The 23,239-nt window shown below is 30.6% G+C and overlaps 1 non-coding gene across 1 annotated transcript; it reads left to right on the forward strand.

Moving 5' to 3' along the window:
• The first annotated feature begins 2,062 nt into the window (after window positions 1–2,062).
• Window positions 2,063–2,134, forward strand: Trnap-agg (transfer RNA proline (anticodon AGG)). The gene has a single exon. It is a non-coding gene; the product is annotated as a tRNA-Pro (tRNA).
• Window positions 2,135–23,239: the final 21,105 nt, after the last annotated feature.

Consider the following 23,239-nt stretch of genomic DNA (forward strand, 5'->3'; position numbering starts at 1 on the left):
GAATTAAAATTGAATTGTAATTAAAATAGCTTACTGAACACTTTGTTATTTATCCATTTAATTCATATACTTCAGAATTATATGAATTTAGAATATTTAAACATATAAAATGATATTTCAGGAAATGTCCTAATAGATTATAAAATTCTTTAAATTTCAAAAGCAAAAAAAAAAAAAAATGTATATTTTTGATTTGGATATTTAAAATAGAAATAATAGAAATTAAAATAGAAACATTATATAGAACAAATATCGTATCAAATATTGAATTATTTTTACTTAAGATTACATTTATGCTAATTCTTTTATAAGAAACATTACATTTTATCTGATAATACATTTTATTTTATAAATACTAAATTTTGTTCACATGCAACATTAAAAGACTTTAAGTTAAAAACTTTTATTTATTATCTGCTTTACTCATTCTTACAAGTAACTGGTTCTATTTATTTTACAAGTATTTAAGAATAAAAACTTTATCTTTAATAAGTAACAATAAAAAAATTATTTATTGTATAATTTATTATCTGCTTTCCTTATTCTTACAAGTAACTGGTTCTATTTATTTTACAAGTATTTAAGAATAAAAACTTTATCTTTAATAAGGAATAATAAAATTTTTATTTATTCTATCATTTATTATCTACTTTACTCATTTTTACAAGTCACTGGTTCTATTTATTTTACAAACTAAAGAATAAAAACTTTATCTTTAATAAAACTTCACAAGTATTTAAGAATAAAAAGACACCAATAAAGTTTTAGTTCAGGGATAACAATGGTAACGATGTTATGCTTTTGTTCGTTGATTTAAGCATTTCATTTTAGAACTTTTCAATCTTTTAACGCTTAAGTAATATTATATGCTTGAAAATGTCAATAATTATCTTTTTAAAACTTGTTCTTTTATTTAATTTAAAAAAAAAAAAAAAAGCTAATAAAGCAAGCTTAGAAACGAAAGGGGGAAAAAATATTTTAGTGATTGCGGTGCCATGCATATTTAACTTACAAAAAGTATTATCCTTTTCGTAGCGCAATTTATTTAGATAATATAAATTTTCATTTATATTTATGCCGTCCATCAATTAGGCCTATTATTAAGCCCCGGCAGATCCTCGACTAGGCAGATAGGCAGTTATCTTGTATCGTTGAGCTGATAGGAGCCGCAGACAGATCGGTTAATATAATATTATTAACCTAGATGCCAAATAAAAATGTAAGAAATACAAATAACTTTATACAATGGAATTATACAATACTAAAATAATGTTCATTCTTTTTTGACAAATAAAATAGATCAAGTTTCTTTCGATTTCATTACGTGCACTACTTTTACTATATTATAAATATTAAAATTCGTTTAACTTCATTATGTATAAATTACAAACCATATAACTAATAAGCCATGATAACTAAAGTCATAAGCCGTGGTAACAAAATAAGTCAAGTCACTCATTATCACAAAGTGACCTAAAGTTTACTAAAAAATCCTTGTCTTATTGATTAAGTTAAAAAATGTGAAACTAAATTGATTAGTTTAATAAAAGAAGAACCTTACAATGACTAGCATCACAAAATGACTTAATCTGCCATTTACTAAATGAGAAGAATAGACACATAATTGTTCATTCGTGATAAAAGCATGGATCTATTGAAGACGTTAATATGAGAATAGTTTCCATTTTTCAAGGAGCACCTTTACTTCTTTCCCACAAAATTCCGTACGGATACTCAGTATTTGGGTTTACCTATGCATTCCATTTCTTTTAAAATCATTGAATAAATAATTATCAATATATGGTTAAATTTATTATTAACATCAGTTAAAAAATCGCGCACTTAATTTTTTTAAAGTTAAATCGTGTTTTAGCTTAATATCTAAAAGAATCATTTTGATGAAAGTAATTTTAATGAAATAAAGTTAGGTTTTCGGAATTGTTCGATTTGTCCATATGAAAAATAGCTCCATCAAAACTACTACTAATAGCATAAACTCATTTCTTTAGTATCATTTTATTTCTACTGCGTTTAAGATTCTGGTTTAACATTTGCAGACGTCGGCTCGGTGGTCTAGGGGTATGATTCTCGCTTAGGGTGCGAGAGGTCCCGGGTTCAAATCCCGGCCGAGCCCAGTGTGTGTTTTTTTCTTTCTGCATATTCTTAAGAATAATTAATTTTTTCAGAGGAAGAGATATTCTATATGTCACCCATAACTTTTTAATATTTCAAATAAGACATATCTTCACTAAATGAATTTTCAGCTAAACATATATTCAATACATATTTATTACATCTAAAATAATTCTTCAATGGTTTCTAATTCTTTGAAGGAGCGTTTCTTTAGAGTATCATCTAAAAAAAAAAGAATATCTCAACAATATTTATAAATCTAAATGTTCTTCAGGTAATGAATGAAATGTTTTTATAAAAAAAATCATTATAAATAGCTGCGATAATAATTTCAATCGACACAATTTATTATGCAAACTACTATGTACAACATTTGACAAGAATAATAAGATTATGTGCTTTATTTAATACGATTAAAATATTTTTAAAAATCCTTTTAAATAATTTAAGTAATATATACTTAAAAGTGAAATATTCACTTACCTCAGAAATATAAATAGCATTCAAAAATAATAATAATTAGTATTCGGTTTAATGCTTATAATTTACTAGCAGAAAGAATCAATAATTAACAAAAATCAATAATTATAAAAAATAAATAATAACTATGTATAAAAATGAGAAAGAAAAAATTAGAATCCCAACAAGTACTTAAAAAATTATTTAATGACAGAACAGAAATTATTTTAAGAAGAAAAAAAAAAAATCATACACTATGAATAATCGTCTGCGTCAACTATAGAGTTGCCATAGTAATATTATAAACAGATTATGAATCATCAAACAAAAAGCACATAGCTTACCGACCTAAATCTTAAGGAAACAACAGAAATATGTTTTATAAGCAACTCATATCGATTACTTTCACCTTCAAAACTTGTTGAGAGAAAAACAGCTCTGAAAAGATAAGTAGATTTTATGACTAATATTTTCTTAGTTTATTTTTATGACTCATATCGATAGGGCAGTGCACGCGATTTGTTTAGCTGATCTGCCTGAATCAACAACTTATAAGAAGAACATCTGATCAAAGATAGGATTTGTATTATTCAAAATAAAGTGTTTAGAGAAAGTTTCTAAAATAAAATTTATTACTGTCTGTTAACTTCAAGCATGGCATCAGATTTAAGTACCGCTGTCAACTCCTCTTTCTAATAATTTTTTCAGGTTTATGGTAAAACGTATGTCTTTTGCAATTATAGTTTCGATTCAAATATTACGATCCCCCCTGAAAAAAATATTACTAAAAAGGCAAAGGAATTTAATGTCTTAACATGGTATTTTTTTTATTTTTTTTTTCCCATTTGAGCATTAATTATTTTTCACGTAAAAATATGACCACGATTTATAGAACAAATAAAAACAATAAATTATGCAATTATTACCACCCCTCCCAATCTGCATTAAATGCATTTTTATTATAAAAGAGCACACATTGAGAACATATTTTGACAATAAGAAAACCACAGGCACAAAATTTTTCTGAGACTATCTCATATTCTTAATGTCGTAAATTTGCCATCTACTTGGTAAGTACACCAAATAAAGGTGACCCCTCCTCCCTCCGATACTCGAGGTACAAGGCTCTAGTGCCTAAGCGAAGTGAAAAAAAAAATTATTGAAAATAATTATTATTAGCAATGTGAAAAACAACATAAAATATAATGAGAAATTTGCCCATAGTTAAAAAATGAAGTATAAGTTACCTAAAGATTTAATTATGAATCAATTTTAAATAAGTGCAATGAGATTTTAAAAATAATCATAATCAACAAGATGCATATTATTTCATTGAAGAAAATTAGCTATAAATTATTTTCATTCGAGCATACAAGGATAACAAATTTTAACTGAGCAATTTTTTTAAAAAAAAGAGCAATAAAATTTTTTTTCTCATCGAAAATTCAATTTATGAGCACATGGCAATAATTCTTATGTATTTTTTTATAAAATAAGAGAGGAGGAAAGACAATTTTGTCTGTAAATTTTAAATTGTCGTATAGATGGCGGCACAGTGCAATTAAGATTTATTTCGGAAAATTTGTGCAATTTTTAATTAGGAAGGGAAAAATTCCAGTTAGAGCTCTCACCATAATGCGAAGCTTGAAAATACATAAGTTCGACTTTTTAAAACAATTTCAGTCCTTAATATATAAGGAAAAAAACCCAACTATGTTCAAATATTCCAGTTTCATTCATTTCACATGATTTTCTGTTAATATGAATTTTTTAACTTCCAAATTCTTTTATAGATGGCGACACAGTAGAGCTCAAACACTGAAATTGGCATCTTCTCTCGATTACCATCAGTTAGGAAATTGATAACGAGTTCCATAATAATAATTCTTAAAAAAAAAGAAATTTTTTTTATGCGATAATAAATAGCGAGCATTTCTTTTTCAGAATGGATGGTTTTGATTTCATTAACTTTTTATTTAGATATATTATTAAGATAATTTAATATACGAAGTAAAAAAATGAATTAAATACTGTGATCATCTTTTCCTTAGTAAGGTATAAAAATAATTCTCTAATTTCTAGAATAAAATTATGTTAAACATGAATCAGCGTATATTTAACAGTAGCATTATTCACTAGAAATATTCGGTAAAGTAAAAACCATTTCTACATTTTAAGTAAAAAACAAACTTTATTTATTTAAAACATGAAGCGAAAGAATTAAAATGAAAGCACGATGCTGAGAATGTCTTTTTCTCTACAATGTATCCAAATACTGCTTTAATTTCCAGAATAAAACAACTATGCAGCTTTATTCAGTGCAGATTTAGAATTATTCATTCATCTATACAAGTTTCATTTTCTAATCCTGATGGTTCGATTACTAAAAACTATCAAGAGAATGAAACTAGCAAAAATGTAAAAGACTGGGATAAATCAAATGCGTAGAAAAGCTCAAACGTGGTTATTATTATTATGATTTACAAGAATAGCATATAGTAGAATTCGAATTCTCGTAAATTCATTTTCCCATAATTCCTTAAAACAATAAATCATGATAATGGTTGTTTTTCATCATTATTTTAAATAATTCAGGAAAATTTGGCTTTGTTATGATCACTGGCTTTTGAATAAAGATAAGATTTTATTTCTTATTCATTTTTTTTTCGAATGCTTTTGGATCAAAATAAAGCAAACATTTTAAAAGCACAGGTATTTTCCAACAGGATTTTGAATCGTTTATTAAGTTTTTTAAAAAATTTTTAATTTCTGGCCATTTTTTGATGTTTGAAGTTGAAAACTGTTTACAAAATGGCATAACTTCTTCATCTACATCTTTAAATTAATTTATAAAATTTCAGGTTTTTTTTTTCACCATTACTATTTTTACTGTTAGAAAGCGTGATGATATTTTTAACCTTGTGGCTTATAAAATAAATTAGCATAGTTTAGATGAGATAAATTTCCTTAAAGATATCTCCTAACCTTGTGACTTCAAGGGCTTTTGGGCATAATTTCAAAACATTTTATTCGACACAACAAGCAGCCTGAATTCAGAACGAGACTTTATTTAAATCGAATCAAATTCAAAAAAAGACTTAACACGTTTAACATCCGCTGGGACAGCTGTTACGTCGTTGACACAAGTCTTTTTGATATATATACGTGCGATTGTTGTTGTACGTGACGGCTATCGAGATTCACATTCGCTACGCTGATAAAGTAAAGGGCTCCAATTTTTTTCAGTTACGAGTCATATGCAATTGAAAAATATCCACCGCTTTTATGTCAGCTCAAGAGTACATGTGCATTGAAAAATAAAACATGTCATTAAAGCAGTCACTAACAAATAAAACATGTGGCTAAAGTAGTCTCCGGGAAAATTACATAAGTCTCTTAAGCAACACCAAAACATTAAACAAAATACTAATGCAGCCTTTGAGAAAATTAAATAGGCTAATAAGACAGATACCATAAAAAATATAATGTTCTAATGCAGCTACCAAGAAAATAAATCAGGCCTTTAAAATAGCCACCAGGAGTATAAAATAGGGCATTAATGTAGCCACCAAGAAAATAAAACAAACCTCTATAGCAGCATCAGGAAAATAAAATTGGCCACTAAAGCAGTCACTAATAAATAAATTATGCATTTAAAGCTGTCAGCTGAAAAATAAAATAAGACACGAAAGTAATCGCCAAAAATAAATGAATAAATAAAACCAAATACTAATCACCCGTTGGAAAAATAAAATGTACTAATTAGGCAAACAACATCAAATCAATGTATTAATGCAATCAACAAGAAAATAAAGCAACGTACTAATGCAACCACCAAGAAAATAAAGCAAACCTCTATGGCAACCACAGGAAAATAAAATAGGCCTCTAAAGCAGTCACTAATAAATTAAATAGTCACCAGGAAAATAAAACCAGGTAAATAAAATAAGTCACAAAAGCAATAAAAAAAAATGCTTTAACAGTCATGGAGAAGATAAAACAGCTAATAAAGCAGCCAACAAGAAAATAAAGCATTCCATTAGCCTGAAATGCCGAATAACGTTATAACGATAACCCTACAATATTATCCAGCATTCAGAATATCGAAGAGCAACGTGGAGATATCAGAAAATATCTAGTACTAATAAGGAAGTATTAATGCAATCACCTAGAAAATAAAGCAATATACTAATGCAACCTCTAAGAAAATAAAATGAACCTCTAAAGCGACCACCAAGCAAATGAAATAAGCCACAAAATCGGTCAATGGGAAAATAAAATTGGAAGCACATATTAATAAAACCCTGAAGCACATATTAATAAAGAAAGGAAATTTAATAAATGCAATTAGATGGGCACTTTAAGTTACATATACCTATATAAATCAATATGCCTTCCTCACTGGATCCTTGTTTAGATTAGATGAAACTCTAAGCTATTTGAGATTTGGGGCCCTTTATAAATCTATTTAACTAAGACATTTAGTATATTTGTTACTTGCTCACTCAATAATATTTTTCAGGTCTCTTTCCCCAAACCCTGCCCCCCTCAAAAAATATAAGATCTCTAAGCTGCGTTTATGCAACTGTATATAAATCAGGCAATGTTTCGTGTAGTATAAAGATGCAAGAGAACTGTGATGTCACAACGCAGCGTGCGATTGTTTTCAGACATATATTAGATGACCCAAGATTACGCTTGTCTTGTGACTGCGATGCCACATAAATGCAATTCATTATTCATGGTTCCTAAAACTGTATACTGCAAGCTTTGGGGCAACACCGATAGTCATCTCTCTCATAGTCCATCCCATCATTTTAAAATTCATCACAAGTTTTCCAACAGGCCTTAGTGCAACTTCGTATTTTTCAGCAAATCGAACAAATCCAATTAGCAGCAGCTATCTGATATCACTGAATATTTTCTTATTTTCATGAAATGGAAATATCTGTCATTTCGATTTTATTCGTAAATTTCATATAAAGATTCCAATTATATGTTCAAAAATGACTTCAGCTATGTGTTTGTAATACTATAAGAAATTCTAGTTAATATTAATAAAAATAAATCTTTAATGAGAATTGTTTTTATTAATTTATCTTTACGATTTTGGGAATTGTAGAGAATATCTAAATCTGTATGATTCTGATTCTGATTAAATCTCTTAGATCCGATGACATAATTCAGTAGCAAATTTTATACTATGTAATATTTTTTTTCATTTTCAAGTTGATAACTTCTTAATTGTATTCTAAATTTTAGTTTCGAGAAGAATGTTGCTCGAAATTAATTGAAAAAATAAATTACGATAAAAGTGCTCGAATTCTCTCCAGCGATATACGTTAATAAATCAAATAATCTAAAGTGTTTATAATTAATCAGCATGCATATTTTGAAACTGCATTCTCTGTAAATCTAACAACTTTTTACTTTCAGCTTCAGTAATTGAGTATGAACTTTTCAAAAAAGAGAATTGTAAAAACAATTAAGACAATTTTCAAAAAAGAGAATTGTTGAAATTGTTTTATTATTTATTGGCGCTTTACCTATATATATATATATATATATATATATATATATATATGTAATATTATTTGCGGTGAAGCATGATTCAGTTTGAAGGCAATGAAGATACTTTTAATTTCGTGACGTCGTTTTATTTCTTTTTGAAGAAGCAAGCATATGTACAAGCGACGAGCACACAGAACGACACAGAAAGGAATGAGGGAAGAGCTCTCGGACATTTTATCCCTGGTCTTACATAACCTATGAATTTGATAGGGAAAACATTTCTTCACAGTGCTAATGTATTATGAGATTTCGATAGGGATTTTCATTACAGGCGCCGAGAAGGTAGGGGAAACAAAGGGAGATTTTAAAAAAGAATTTGCTTGATCAGCGGTATGTTATCTCTTCACGCGTAGTGTGGGAAAGTTAGATTTTAGCTGATTCAACAATTTAACAAAGCTTCTCTTGAATTAATTAAGTAGAGACTGTGGAATTGGATCACGAAATAAGAGAATATTTTAGAATGAAGTTACTATGGGCTAAATTAAGATGAAGTTATTATGAAAATTAATTAAATTGAAATTAGAGTTAAAATATCATTACACACACACACACACATATATATATATATATATATATATACGAGGGACAAAGTCAGACACCTCACAGAAAAAATCCCCTGTTTGATTCCCTGCCTGAGATCTTCAGACCGGATTTTTAATTTCTTCCTTTTTGGTTCTATATTTATTCTTTTCGCTACTATTGACTTGGTTTTTTACTGATTTGGTTATATATATATATTGCAACAAGAATTCCATTGTGCCTCTTGTTTTCCATTGCTGATAATCAAAATGTGAAGATTCAGCTTATTTTTACTTTCTCATATATGAAGTATAGAGAATGAATTGCAATCTTCAAAAAAATTCGATCTCCAGAGTTTGACTAATCACCACATTTTACATCTCCCTACTTTCGAAAAAAACATTTTCGGTATTATGTCTGTCTGTGACACTGTGACACTGCCTGTCTGTGATCTTAATTACTACCTATTTCTATCAAATTTTGAGCGAATTCATCTAGTTGTCCGGTTGTCCAAATATAAATTAACACGTCAATTACAATACAAGGAGAGCTAGATGGATAAAATTTGTTACACAGATTTAATATCTAAAGTGTAGATACATATCGTGTTTAGAACAGGTTCTCAATATGATAAGGGTTGTTATATGGGTTTATAAGGTTAAATATGTTAGAGTTGACTTTTAGTCAGTCTGTATTTTCACAAACTAATAAACGCGATATCTCAAAAATTCAATGACTTAAATCTATGAAATTTCGAATGTGATTTTGAGACTACAATTGTAGTTCTGTGTCAATTTTTTATTCCAAATTTCGGAAACAACGCATCTAAAAAACGAATTAGATTTCAGGATACCTATTGCTGAGTGCAAAGGTTTATTGCCAAAAAAATCGTCAAGAATCACACGATAGATTCAATAAAAATCCTGAATTCATGCAAAAGATCAATATTTCATATTGTTACAAACCTGTAATGTTGCTTCCTAGAAAGGTTAGTTCAATCACTGGAAAGACTGTTTTACGATCAGCTTTGTTGAATGCCGATCGGATGCCACGTCAGTGATTCAGAGCTTGGCGACTTTGGTGACAAAATAGATTTGCTGGAAACTTCGAGAATTTTAACGATTCATCCAATAGGAACTGAGATACGCCTGTTTGGTCTCGAACCTTCTCGGCCCGCCACCCGGGAACTATAAAAAGCCAGCACTCTCAAGCTGAAAAGAATTGGAGTTGGAGTCGAAGACGAGTTGTCGAGAGGATAACGAAGCAACGGCGGAATAGTCCAGCGTTGTATGGAGCTCAAGCGATTGCTGAGCTGAGCTCTGTGCCGAGTTGTTGTGTTTGTTGCGGAAGAAGCATCGAGTCCTGTGAGAAGTAGCCAGTCGTGTAGTAGTGTGTCGGCAGCTGGATACAGCTAAAGCGAGGAGATAGGGACATTCCAGCCGTTTGGAGAGACCGTAGAGTGAAGCTACGAAGATTTCCTCTCCTGCTGAATTCTGTCTGGCCACTTTGTGTGATGTGGCTGTTATTGTTGCTGTAGTGTGCTGCTGTATGTGGCCTGTGCTCGTCTCTGCTGTATATTTGCTGTCCTTGTACATATTTGTCGCCTTAGTGTTAATGTCCTCGAGTTCAATAAACGCCGTCGTGGTTTTCTACTGAGGCCTGCTGATTGTTTTCACACCATACACCCACTACAAACGAACCTGATGATTTTACGGACTTAGCAGTGGAATTGCAAGTGAAAGTTCCGTAACAATATCTATTGCTCGCTAATGCCACCATTTCACGGTGTTCTTCAAAGTCCACAATTTTATGCAGGGGGGATATAGAGAGTATGCCAGAAAATTATGGGAAGGCCACTTCCTTTGATTTCATATTGAGTAGGTTACAGTATAAAGTATGCTTTTATTAAAACTCTGGAAATTATATCATGGAACTGAAATTACCATTCATTCCGATTACGAGAATATATTCTGTATCAATAATAATCATCAGTAGTTATCTTTATCTTAAGAAACTAAAAAAACATTATCAAAAATCTGTTCAGTTCAAATAAAAATATCGTGATTTCTCCAACATAATTTCATACTAGCTCTAGACACTACAATTACGTATCATGTTTTCAAGTTCATGAGATTTCTTCTATAAAAAAAAAAGTCGGAGACAGATGAAAAAAAAAAATGTCGCAAGGACACTTAATATGTCAGTAGCCTTCCGACATTTTATTACCCTTGTAATCCGTTCCACTTTTTCCACTCGGAAAAGGATTCTCCATTCATCAGTTTTCTTCGACGCAAAGACTCACTCCATTCTCATTTAAAGAGCCGTGACAGCTGTTCACGCGGCCATAAATTATTCATATTTTAAAAAGATGATTTTTAATGCGAATATTAACAATTATTATGAGTATTCCGAGCGAGAAAGGGGGGGGAGGGATTTCCCATCTGCCGTCCACAATTCAAAATCAACAAAATCAACAACTCTGTTGTTGAGTAGAATGATAGAAATAATTATAATTGATAATGTTGATGATAATGCATGATAATGTTTTAAGCTTGGTCCTTCTATTTTAATTATAGTTTGAAGTTTTTTAATAATGTAGCAAACATGTCTTACATATGAAGCATGTATTTAATATCGCCACATCGCGCGTTTTTTTATATACATTAATTAAAGCAACTCTTTAAAATATTTATAAAAACTTTAATAAAGTCACAGAAAAAATTTACGGGAACAAAACTAATACAACTGCGAAGCTATTTTTTTTTAATTCTGTAAAAATATACTTTGTGCTATTGTGTGCTTCGAAATTATTGAGTGAAAACGTTAACTTTTCCACTTATTTTTTACTTCTTCGTATACGTAGTATAGAGAACCCCCCGGGGGGACACCTCGAAATGAGGATGAGATACTTCCGGTATGGTGGTTGCATCTCGCCATCCTGGTGGATACATAAATAGATGGGGGATCAGGCTCCTCCCCCCAATAATGGGGCGTACTTCCTTCGGGAAGGGTTGTACCGTGGCCGGTACTTAGGACTCATTCATAGTTCCCTCCAATGTTGCTGTTGCAGCGGTCGGGTTATTCAGTATTACTTATCCGTGTGTCTTCGGGAAAGTCGGAGAGTCAATGATATGACTTACGTAGTATCGAGAAAATTTAATAATCGTCAAAAAATTCGAACTCGTGATTTTGACAAATCTCTACGGTTTAGACTTTCCTGAGTTCAAAAATCAAATTTTTGGAAAATGTCCGCCAGTCTGTCTGTGACAAAGATAACCCATAAACTCTTTGATCTATATAGATGAAACTTGGTATATGATCTTTACATCAAATTTGGGGATTTCTTTCAGATTTTGTGCAAAATCCGTTCAGAGAAAGTCTATCTGTTCACGAATATAGTCACCACGGTAATTACAAAACGAATTGAACTAGCTAGATGTAATTTAGAACACAGATTTAACATCTGTAGTTTATACATCTATCTAAATTTGAACCAAATTCAGCATGAGATTGACTGTCTGTCGGTCTATACTTTTAGAAACATATAAATGCGATAACTGGCAAACGGAATTATTTAAATACATCAAATTTGGTATGGGAGTTTGTGACGACAAGCATAGTTTTGAATCAATTTTTTTTTTCAATCGATCGAGAACAAAACTTATCTAAAACACAAATTCGATTTTTGGATCCTTTTAACCGCCTATCATGCTTTAATCGCCAAATATTTCGCCAAGGATCTCATCATAGAATTAGTAAAAATGCTGAATTCAAGTCAGATGTTAATATTTCTTAGCTATTATACGCCAGTGCTTTGCAAGGCGTTCTCGCTACAACACTTTTATTGCGAGAAAGTTTTTGGGAAGACCGCTTCAGTTGGTTTCATTGAAAATCTGAATTTTCGACTTAAAAAAATAACTTCATGAAAAATTTGGCATCTCTATATTCTGCTCTGTGGAGCATTTTGCTTGATATCCATGCATGTGCAGATAATATACCAGCATTTAAAAATTATCACGTAAAATTTCTTACTCCATTTTCAGAATATCGTCATATTATTTCTACCAACAGGAAAGACGACTAAGCTTATCATCGAAAAAGTTTAGTATAACCAGTGAGAGTGGTCTTTCCAAAACTTTCTCGCATACTCTTTAATAAACTTGTTATGCCAGAAAGCGTCTTGCATAGCGCTGACGTACAATAGTTACGAAAGGTTAACTATTGGCGTACATTTAGCATTTTTTTTACTGAATCTATCGTGTCATCCTTAGCGATGTTTTTTTTATTGCGATTAATTTTTTGCATGTGGTTAATATTAATCCAAAAACCGAATGTGTGCTTTAGATATGTTTTTCCATTCCGTTTGGAACGAAGATTTGACACAAAACTCCACTTATCCCAAAATATCATACCAAATTTGATATATTTAAGCCACTGCGTTTTTGAACTATCGCGTTTACATGTTTCTGAAAATACAGATCGAGAGACTGTCAAGTCCTTGTTGGTTTCAGCTCAAAATTTCACTGGTAGCTGTACTATAGATATTAAATCGGTGTACCGAATTTCATTTATCTAGCTCTCTTCGTTTGGATCATATTAACTTATATTCGAACAGCCGGACAGATGAACTTCCTCTGGACAGATTTTGGCTCAAAGTTTGATAGAAATTTGCAAATTTGGTGTAAAGACTGTATTCCAAATTTCATCTATTTAGCTCAAAGCCTTTTTTTCACAGACAGACGAACATTTCCAAAAATGCTTTTTTCGAACTCAGGAGGGGGGCTGAAACGTCGAGATTCGTCACAATCTCGAGTTGAATTTTGTAACACGAATTTTTTGTCGATTTCTATACTCTCACTAAACTATTTGTACGAGGAAGTAAAAATAGAATTCTTACGAATAGGTAAACATACATAAGTATCCCAAAGGATTTTGTGATGACAATTATCTAAAAGTAAAAAATTCTTTAAAAACGAACGAAAATTATAGAAAGTTAATAAAATTAAAGTGGCCAGATTGAATGAATTTCACTCTGAAACACTGATCAGGCGGATGGATAGAGAATACGTAAATAAATAATCATAATCAAATTAAAATTTTACTAAAAGTGATAACATAAACAATAATTTAAAAAAATTAAAAACAACGTAGAAATGAAAGTATATTTTAATATTGGTCTTATTATTTTTTTCAGATTTTATAAAAAGAAACTTTCAGCATGATGAGATCAATCTACATTCAACATATGTTAGGGCCATCCTAATGTATTATTTGGAATACAGACTGACTACATAAGAAGCTGACTTTAAGAAATATTAAATTTAATTAATTTTTTAATGTGAACTATGATTAAACCATGTCGAACTTGAACATTCTTGCGGGAAAAAAAATCGATTTTTAAAAACTTTAATAAACAGAAAAACATACTGGAAAATTTTTCATCATTTTCTTACTAAAAATAATTATTTATAATTCCTTTTTAGAGGTAAAAAACCCTAAATAAATAAAATTTCCTGGAAAAATAATAAATTTCTCTAATAAAATAAAGCGAATTAAGCAACAAAATTTACTTTTAAAAAATGCATAAGCAACTAAGTTTGTGAAAAAAAATTTCACTCAGTTTCTTAGAAATTTTTTTTTTCATGACGAACTTAAATCTACAAACAAATTTTCAATAACATCTTTTTTGCTATATTTTTTTTGGTCTGCTCTCTGTGTCATGTTTCTATTCAAATGATAAGACACACTTTATACACTCAAAGATATTCGTTTAGATATCTATAATAAACTCAGAACCAAAATGCATTTAAAGTAAAAATCTCGCTTCAAGTTTGGGAAAAGGATTCGTAGAAGAGCTAAGAATAATATGTAACTTACGGATAAATGTTTATTGTTTTTTCGTAAACGATTGCTGGTCTTCCAGGAATTGTTTTTCGAGTAAGAAATAAGTGAAACTTTTTCCCCCTTATTTAAATTCTAATCTTCTTATAAATAAAAATAACAGTCCTTCTTTGTTTACATAATTTTTTTATTGTAGACATAATTAAGTGCACATAATTGTTTTAATTCCAAAATTTTTGCTTCACGGATAGCAATTTTATTCGATAGACATTATCTGCTTTCCTACAGAAAATTTAAGAATCCTATCGAGCAAGGGGTCTCACGAAAACTTTCTAGTATACTCTTTAATAAATATACTTGCGTATTATTAAAAACAATCCATTGGCGAGGCATAATTATGAAAGAGCCTTTCAGCTTTCCATCTTTGGCGATTAATCCTGGAAATCGATTATTACACCAATGGAAATGGTCTGCCTGAAATTTTTTTGCATACTCTCCAATGAAAGTCTTTTTTCCTTCCCCACAGCATAAAATTGTGAACTTTGGGTAAAATCGCAAATGCCTTACTTGGCATTGGCGTACATTAGTTACGAAATTTAGATCGTAAGCGTGAATCTAGCATTTTTGCTGAATCTGTGATCGTTAACTTTTTTTTGGCGACTAATCCCTTGAGTACAGTTACCATACACCAATACACAGTTAACTACCGTACAAAAAAAATAAAATACATTTTGGATGCTTTCTTTTACGACATATTGAAACTAAATTCTGTCATGGAATTACAGTCACTATATCAGATAACGAATTTCATTGATTTAAGTCATTGTGTTTATATGCATGAGAAAGTACAGAGCAACAGACGGCCGACCTTTTGAACGATTTGATTCGAAATTTGATAAAAATATTTTTTTTTAAATGCCTGATATGTGCATCACATTTTATCTGTTTGGATCTTTACATTTTGTCATTATCGAGTTCACTTGTACTTGAACAACCAACCAGACACATTTCCTCTGAATGGATTTCGTTCAAAAATTGATAAATTTAGTCTAAAGCCCAAATGCATCTCTGCACTTTTATCCCTGAAACTCAAAACGTTTCTGAGTTCACAGACAGTTATACTAAAAATGTGTTTTCGAACTCAAGGAACTAAAACGTTGAGATTCGTAAAAATTTCGAGTTCGGATACTTTAACGAGTATAGTATAGTTTCTCCATATTACACATACGAGAAAGAGAAAAGTAGAAAGATATACAGAAATCGTCTATTTACTCCTCCTAAACATCCTTTCTCCAGTCTAAACATATTGATAAGGAAGAAACAGAACAAAACAGGGCGTTTCACAGAAATGAGAGGCACTTTGAAATCGGAACAAGAAATCGAGAAGTATTATCTCAGCTGAAGGTCAAATTGTACGTAAAGCAAAAATGGTCAATTAGAACTCAATTTTTCATCTAGTTTTTCAAAAATCGAATTCTGTCTTCTATTTTTTTTTTTTTTTTTTTGCTTTCTTGTATACGTAGTATAGAATAAGCATAGTAATCGTCAAAAAATTCGAACCCGTGATATCGATGAATCTCCAAGTTTTAGACCCCTCTGAATCCGAAAAACATATTTTTGGAAAATGTCCGTCTGTCTTTGACAAAGATAACTCAAAAACGCTTTGAGCTAGACAGTTGAAATTTGGTATACGGGCTTTATTCAAAATTGGCTGAGTACGACCAAATTTTGTGTAAAATCTGTTCCTACTGAAATCCGTCTGTCCGGCTGTTCGAAAATAGGTTAACGCGATAATTACAAAACAAAGAGAGCTAGATAGATAAAATTCCGCATTTAAATTTAAGATCTATATCTTGGACAACTATCAAATTTTGAGCCAAATCCAATTACGAGTTGGTTATCTGTCGGTCTGTTCTCTCAGTAACATGTAAATTCAATAATTCAAATATATCAAATTTGGTATAGAATTTTGTGATTACAAGTGCAGTTTTTAGTCGAATTTTTGTTTCAATTGATTGAGAAAAATTTGTTCAAAATACAAATTTGATTTTCAGATACTATTAAAGTATGTCGGTGTTTAATAACCTAATAACTCGGTAAAGATAAAGATTCAGTAAAAATGCTAAATTTACGCCAAAAGTTAGTATTTTGTAACTATTGTACGCCAGTGCTATTTAAGACGTATAAGACAAGAATATTAGAGAATATGCGTGAAAGTTTTTGGGAGTAGACTTCCGCTGGTTAATATCAGTTATTTATTTATAAGTAAAATTGAAGATTTTGCTGGTCATATAATTTAAACTCGGTTTAAATCGGTAGTGTTTATCAGTCTGGCACTTCTGGTCACCTTATTAAAACTGACATGGCGAGATGGCTTCCAAATACCAAAGGTTGAAAACCCTTAGAACAGAAAAAAAAAAAGTAATCGAAACGTCTTTTCAGCACTCTATAATTAGACATTTCTCACCGCTGTTGGTTTGGCGCATGAACCTTGTTGGTGCCTCTATGTGCAGAATGGGGGAGTGTTGAAAAATTTTCTGCGTAATACAGCAGTCTGTGTGGATGTGGTTGCTGACGGATCCTCTGAAAGCCAGGGGTTCCCTACACGTGGGTGAATGGGGAACAGATGTCATGAGAAGGATCTCCATGAGGTGAAATATCCGGTTCCGGAACATAAGGCCTGTAACTGTAAAAAAAGTCATAAAATGAAGTTTTTGTCTTTTGACTGCTAGTTTTTCGTCGTTGTACATGAAGAAGAAAGAAAACACAGTGAACTTTCACGTGTGAAGCAATTGCAGCGGAGAAGCGAAAATTTTCTCCGTTCGTTACCCTTGTAGGATAGAAGCTTTTTCTTGGTCATTTCCACACATTTCTTGAATATTTTACCACGAATATTTTACCATTACATTTTCTTGAATATTTTACCACGATTCAGAACTTGGGAAATTAGAAATAAAGAAGCATTAATTATTGAGAGTTATAAGCAAAAAAAAAAAAAAAAGTTTAAAACAACACCTTGGAAAACTTTATTAAGAAATCCGCCTTTTGTTCCCAGTTTGTTAAGAAAACACTTTCAAAACCAAGCGACTGAATAATTTTATGGATGAATTTGAATTTCAATATAACATTGTTATTTGATGCGACTACTGAAAGGTATGGATTTAATGAATCAATCTACTACATGAATCAATGAATGAAGTGAAAATCCTATTTCGGAGGTAATGTCTAAAGAAAGTAGTTTTTTAATCTTAATTTTAACATTGGTAAAAGCACGCGAGTGAGTATTTTGATAGATGAGTTTAAATCTCATCATAACATTGTTCCAAGATTAAAACGAAATTATTTTTAGAAAATATTAAAAATTATGAAAAAATTATGCGGAAATGAAATTGACACCAATAAAAAGTAAAAATTTTGAATTTTAAGATATTGCAAAAACAGTTAATAGTTTTAGAAAGTATGAATATCAGTTTTCATAAGCAAGTAATAGCAATTATCCATCTGCCGACGGTTAAGCCTATTTTCGCATTCGGTGAAACTTGATGCTTGCTTCCGATATCATTCTAACTTATTTTACATATTCTTTCCTCCGACCAAATGGAGTTTTTAGTGACGCGCCAAGCCCACACCCGAGAAATTCTTTAATAATTTGAAGTACCGTTAATTAATTAAGTGAAGTGTTGAATAAAGTGCTGCTATAAAAACATTCAGTGAAAAAGTCTGAAATGTTTGTACGACTCTTTGTTTACATTTGACTGTTGCCATTCGACAATAAGTAATAAGAGAGATTTCTGTGTCACGTACGTTAATGTCGTATATATATATATATAGATATTATACATGAAAAGAATTCATTAAGAATTAGTTTTACATAGATATATATAATCGAATATCAGTTTTCTTTTTTTATTTGAAACTTATACAATCACATACTCTTTGACAAAAGCAAACTAAATTTAAAATATATGTTCCTTAGGACTAGAAAGGTTAATGGCTCTATCAAAAATTTTCTACGCTTCACTAAAGAGAGTGAAATGAGGATAACATGAATTTACACTTTTCCGTAAAATCAACAAAAACATTTTTATGGTAATTAATTTTTATATAATTTTCCATTCACTTCTGAACATATCATTTTGACCAAAAATTATTTTTATACTATTTTAAACTTTAAAGAGTAGGTTTTTCAGTGACATAATTTCATTTCTATATTAACATCTAACTGTTACAGTTATTCATTCCCGTACGGCTATTTCTCCGATTTGAATTAAATTTTCAAAATTAAGTAAAATTAGAACTCCAAGCATGCTTTATATTCACGTGCCAAACTGTAAGAACCGAAAATGTCATTTAATCGAATTATTAATCTATTCGGATATTAATTAATTGTTAATCTAATGAGGGCTGAGGCTCCTAAAACATTCTACAGCCTGAAATATAAGAATTCGAAAGCTTTACGACTTAAAATCTATACAGTATATAAAACATTAACGTGGCACAGAAATCGCTTTTGTTACTTATTATGGAATGGCAATAGTCAAATGTAAACATAACCATATGCAAACGTTTCAACTGCGCTTAATTCAACACTTAGTAAATTTAATTAAATTATAATATGAATGCTTCTTCTTCTTGCGTACAGCCGACCACCCCGCCACCACTGAACGTAGCAGTATCGACAGGATTTGTTGTGGCCGACTGCTCATAATATGAATGCTGCTCGCTGTGTCAAACATTTCATTCAATCAAACGATGCAAAATAAATCAAAGGGGCGTTAAACAGGAATTTAAATCCAGGGTGAAAATAGGCTTAACCGCCATTAGATGGCTATTCGCTATGACTTACCTATGGAAACAGAAGACCATATCTTCCCAAACTATTAATCTCACGAAAGAAGTTTTTGCATTACCTTAAAACTGAAAATATTATCTCTTTAATGATATCGATTTCATTTCGGAACAGTTTTTTTTTATTTTTTTATTTTTTACTTTATAAAAAATTTTCAAGTTTAATTTACAATTTTACGGTGCTTTTATTGTTATGAAGTTTAAAGCCATTCGTTAAAATACTCGATCATGTTCTTCTACCAATGTTAAAATAAAAAGATTAAAAAATTCTTGATTGGACATTAATTCCGAAGTAGAATTTTCACTTCCGCTTTTATTTCGTAGTTCATTTATTGCAGATTGATTCAAATAAAATACATATTTTTAACTCGTATCAAATAAACTAAAAATTAAAAAAATATACATTCCGTATTAATCGTTTAATAGCATAAAAAGTCAATATTCTAGGGGAGCAAGACGATCGTCAAAGGCGGTTAGTTATATGTATTTTGCTTTTTCTTCTATATACATAAAACAAGTAAACTCAGGCATAGCTGCGGATACAGCAGATAATTGAAGAAATAAAACAAAACAGGTGATGTAAAAGATTAAGCGACTTTAAAGTTTAAAAAGTGGTAATGTATAGAATATATTTTACCATAGATTTATGTACAAACCTATCTCTTGAAAAGTAAGAAAAGGCATTCGAAGCTGACTTTTACGTAAAATGTTTTAAAGCATCATTTTTATTGAAGGACGGCAATCCAACACGTTTTAGGCAATAATGACTATGTTTAGAAGCAATTTATGATTCCTTATACATCCACCTGGGTTTTGGGGTTTTCTTTAATGCTGGAAGATAAAATCGCGATTCATTTTTGTTCAAGTTTGATAAATAGTAGAGGGTAAAAATAAAAACTTTTATTTTATCTCGTGATGCTGTGTTATCAGATAATTTCATGCACGCCAACATTAGTTAACTATCAAGGTTCTGCTAGCACAAGGGGGTTGAACACGTTTTCGAAATATCTGATGCACTAGGCATGTTTTTTAATAATCGTTATATAAGAATAATTTTTAAGAATTTTATCTATGCTGCCACGAAAGGGTAAAATCATGCATAACTTTAATTGCGTCATAACATATATAGAAAAAAAGATTAAAAGTAATTGCTTACGCAGCTTTACAGATTTAAAGACCAATTCCAAATTGTATTTGAATTGCCAAGTACAAAATAAACATTTAATGAATTAATCGCAGACGATTTTTGTATTAGTTTCATTTTAAATAATGTTCAAAATTGCCATAATTCTAATATAAAAGTATTCTTTTATAGTAGGATATTGAATTTTTATGGAACTTTTTTTTAAATTCCTGTTTAATGACATATCCAGAATGAATCATAAATCTTAGTGACGATTTCGATTGTAAAATGTTTCTACGCAAACAAATTCTACAATCTTTTCATCTTCGAATCAATACTTTATATTTCTTTCCTATTTTCCGAAAGAATCATTGACAAAAAAACAAGTCCAGATTAAGTTCTCAGGAGGCTGTTAGACAATGCAAGCCGAGGGGATACTCTTTTTCCTCTCTAGCTTCCGAAGCTATGTAAATTTTTATTGATCTTAATTTTAATCTCTGTACGAGGAGTTTTGAATAATAAATTTCGATAAACTGAAATAACAAAATTTTTAATTTCTTTTTGTTGTCAAGAAAATAGTTTTCAGTATTTCACAATTAAAAAAAATCAAATATAAAAGTAATTTTAAAGAAAATAGTAAAAAGAAATAAAAAAAATTTTAAATAGTAAAAAAAGAAACTTTTATAAAAACATCTTAATAACATTTTTAACAGCTTTTAAATTATAAAGTTACATATCTTGTTAGCATTTTAAAACAACGTAACCTAAAACTTCCAAATCATAATTAATCGGGAACATTGTTACAATAATATTTCAAAATGTAGACGATTTTAATTATAACGCGTGTAGATTATTATTTTTTTTTTCGGAAATACAGCAAAAAACTCTGGTGATATCAGGGCCCCACAAAGCTGCGGGGCTCCTAGGAAGGTGTCTATTTTACCTATTTAGTAATGGGTCTTTGCAAATGAGACACAATTTCAATATAACAAATCAGAATTTTGATTTGAACAAAAACTATTTGAAAAAATTGGAACTTTTTTTCTCTAAAATATGTCTGTGGAATCTCATTTATTCAAGCACTAGTTTTTGATACAATGTAAAATTTATTCAAGCATTAGTTTTTGATACAATGTAAAATGGTGGTGTGGTGTGGAGGGGGGGGGGGTGCCAGCTCAGGTGTCGTCCTCGTCATCTGACCGCGGCTTAAAATTACGAGGTCCGTCCCAAAATAACCCTAGTGTTGCTTTACAACGGGACGTTAATATAACTAAACTAAATTAGACTAAACAATGTAAAATGGACAGAGTTGGTTTTTTTTTTTTTTTTTTTAGTAAAAAGGATCATTTTTTTTTCCATTTTTATTGCGTTAAGTTTTAAGTGAACTATGTTGAATTTGTCCACTCCTTTCAATAAATTTTGAAAATTAAAGCATTTTCTCTAGTCACAATGCTACTCACTATGCAAAATTTAACTGCATGTTGTGCTGTGCTCTATTTTGCGAACGTATAATAGATTTTAAAAGTAAATTGACATAGTGCATTTTACGCTCATTTTACTGTTATCTTGTGAACCCGCATTAACTCTATTGTTATCGATATACGTTGCGTATGTACAGACCTTCTGCGTTACTTAATTGCATTCACAAAAACTTTCACTTCACATATAAGTGAGAATATAATTGCTTATATATCCTGACATCTAACTTCTCGTTGTCTTAAACTTCGCGAAACGGTTTTTACCATAGCAAGATACACTATGACTGCCGAAATTAAATTGCTGCTTTACATTTGACTTGTAACAAGCGCCACAGAAGCGATTCCATTTGGATCATTATTAACACTCTATATTGCTTATATCTATCTGTTTTTATTTTCTCGTAAGCAAACTATACAAAGAGAAAGTGGTACACTCGTCGAAACATTCGAACGCGAAATTTTAAAGAATCTCCTTGTTTTATATCTCCCTTTCCCTGGTGATTTTTGTGATTGTATTTATTCTTCTGTGAATATCATTTATATAAGTAATTCGCTAACGTCCTTGATACAGAAATCGGTCTTATTGCCGAATGGCAACTGTTTAATGTAAACATACCATTAAACAAAATTTGCAAACAATTGCTTTGAAGCTTTTAGAGCTGCACTTTACTCAGCACTTCGCTTAGCTAATTAATGAAGCTGCAAAATATTATTTGAAATTCTCGAAAAAGGATCGCCATGTTAAAGAAACCAACCTTCAGTTAAAGGAAAGAAATGTAAACGAAATAAGGATACTGATATGAATTAGAAAACTTAAACCAGCTCGAAATTAGGCTTAGCCGTCGTCAGACAGGTAAAAGTATAAAATCCGTTATTTCCTATCTGGGGGCACGGCAGTGTCCCCGCCAAGTCGAGCAAAAACAAGCGGCACGGCCGTACTATCCTTTTCTCGAAGCAGTTCAGGCGATTTTCGACCCCCCTATAACTTCGTTGTGGATAAAACTAGAAGCCTGAATATTCAGTAACCAAGCAGGCATTATATAAACACGGTATATTTCAAATTTCATTAAATTTGAACCAGTAGTTTAAGAATTATAACTAGTCAAAGTTTGTGCATTTTGTCACTGACTGACTGACTGACCGATCATCAAAACTCTAAGGCACTTCTAGCAGACATAGAAGCTTCAAATTTAGAATACAATTGGAATTTAGTGTATAAATCAAGGGAAAACTAAAATATGCGTGTAATAATGGACGGATCGATAAA

The sequence above is a fragment of the Argiope bruennichi genome, chromosome 9, assembly GCF_947563725.1.
Source record: "Argiope bruennichi chromosome 9, qqArgBrue1.1, whole genome shotgun sequence".
Taxonomy (NCBI): Eukaryota; Metazoa; Arthropoda; class Arachnida; order Araneae; family Araneidae; genus Argiope; species Argiope bruennichi.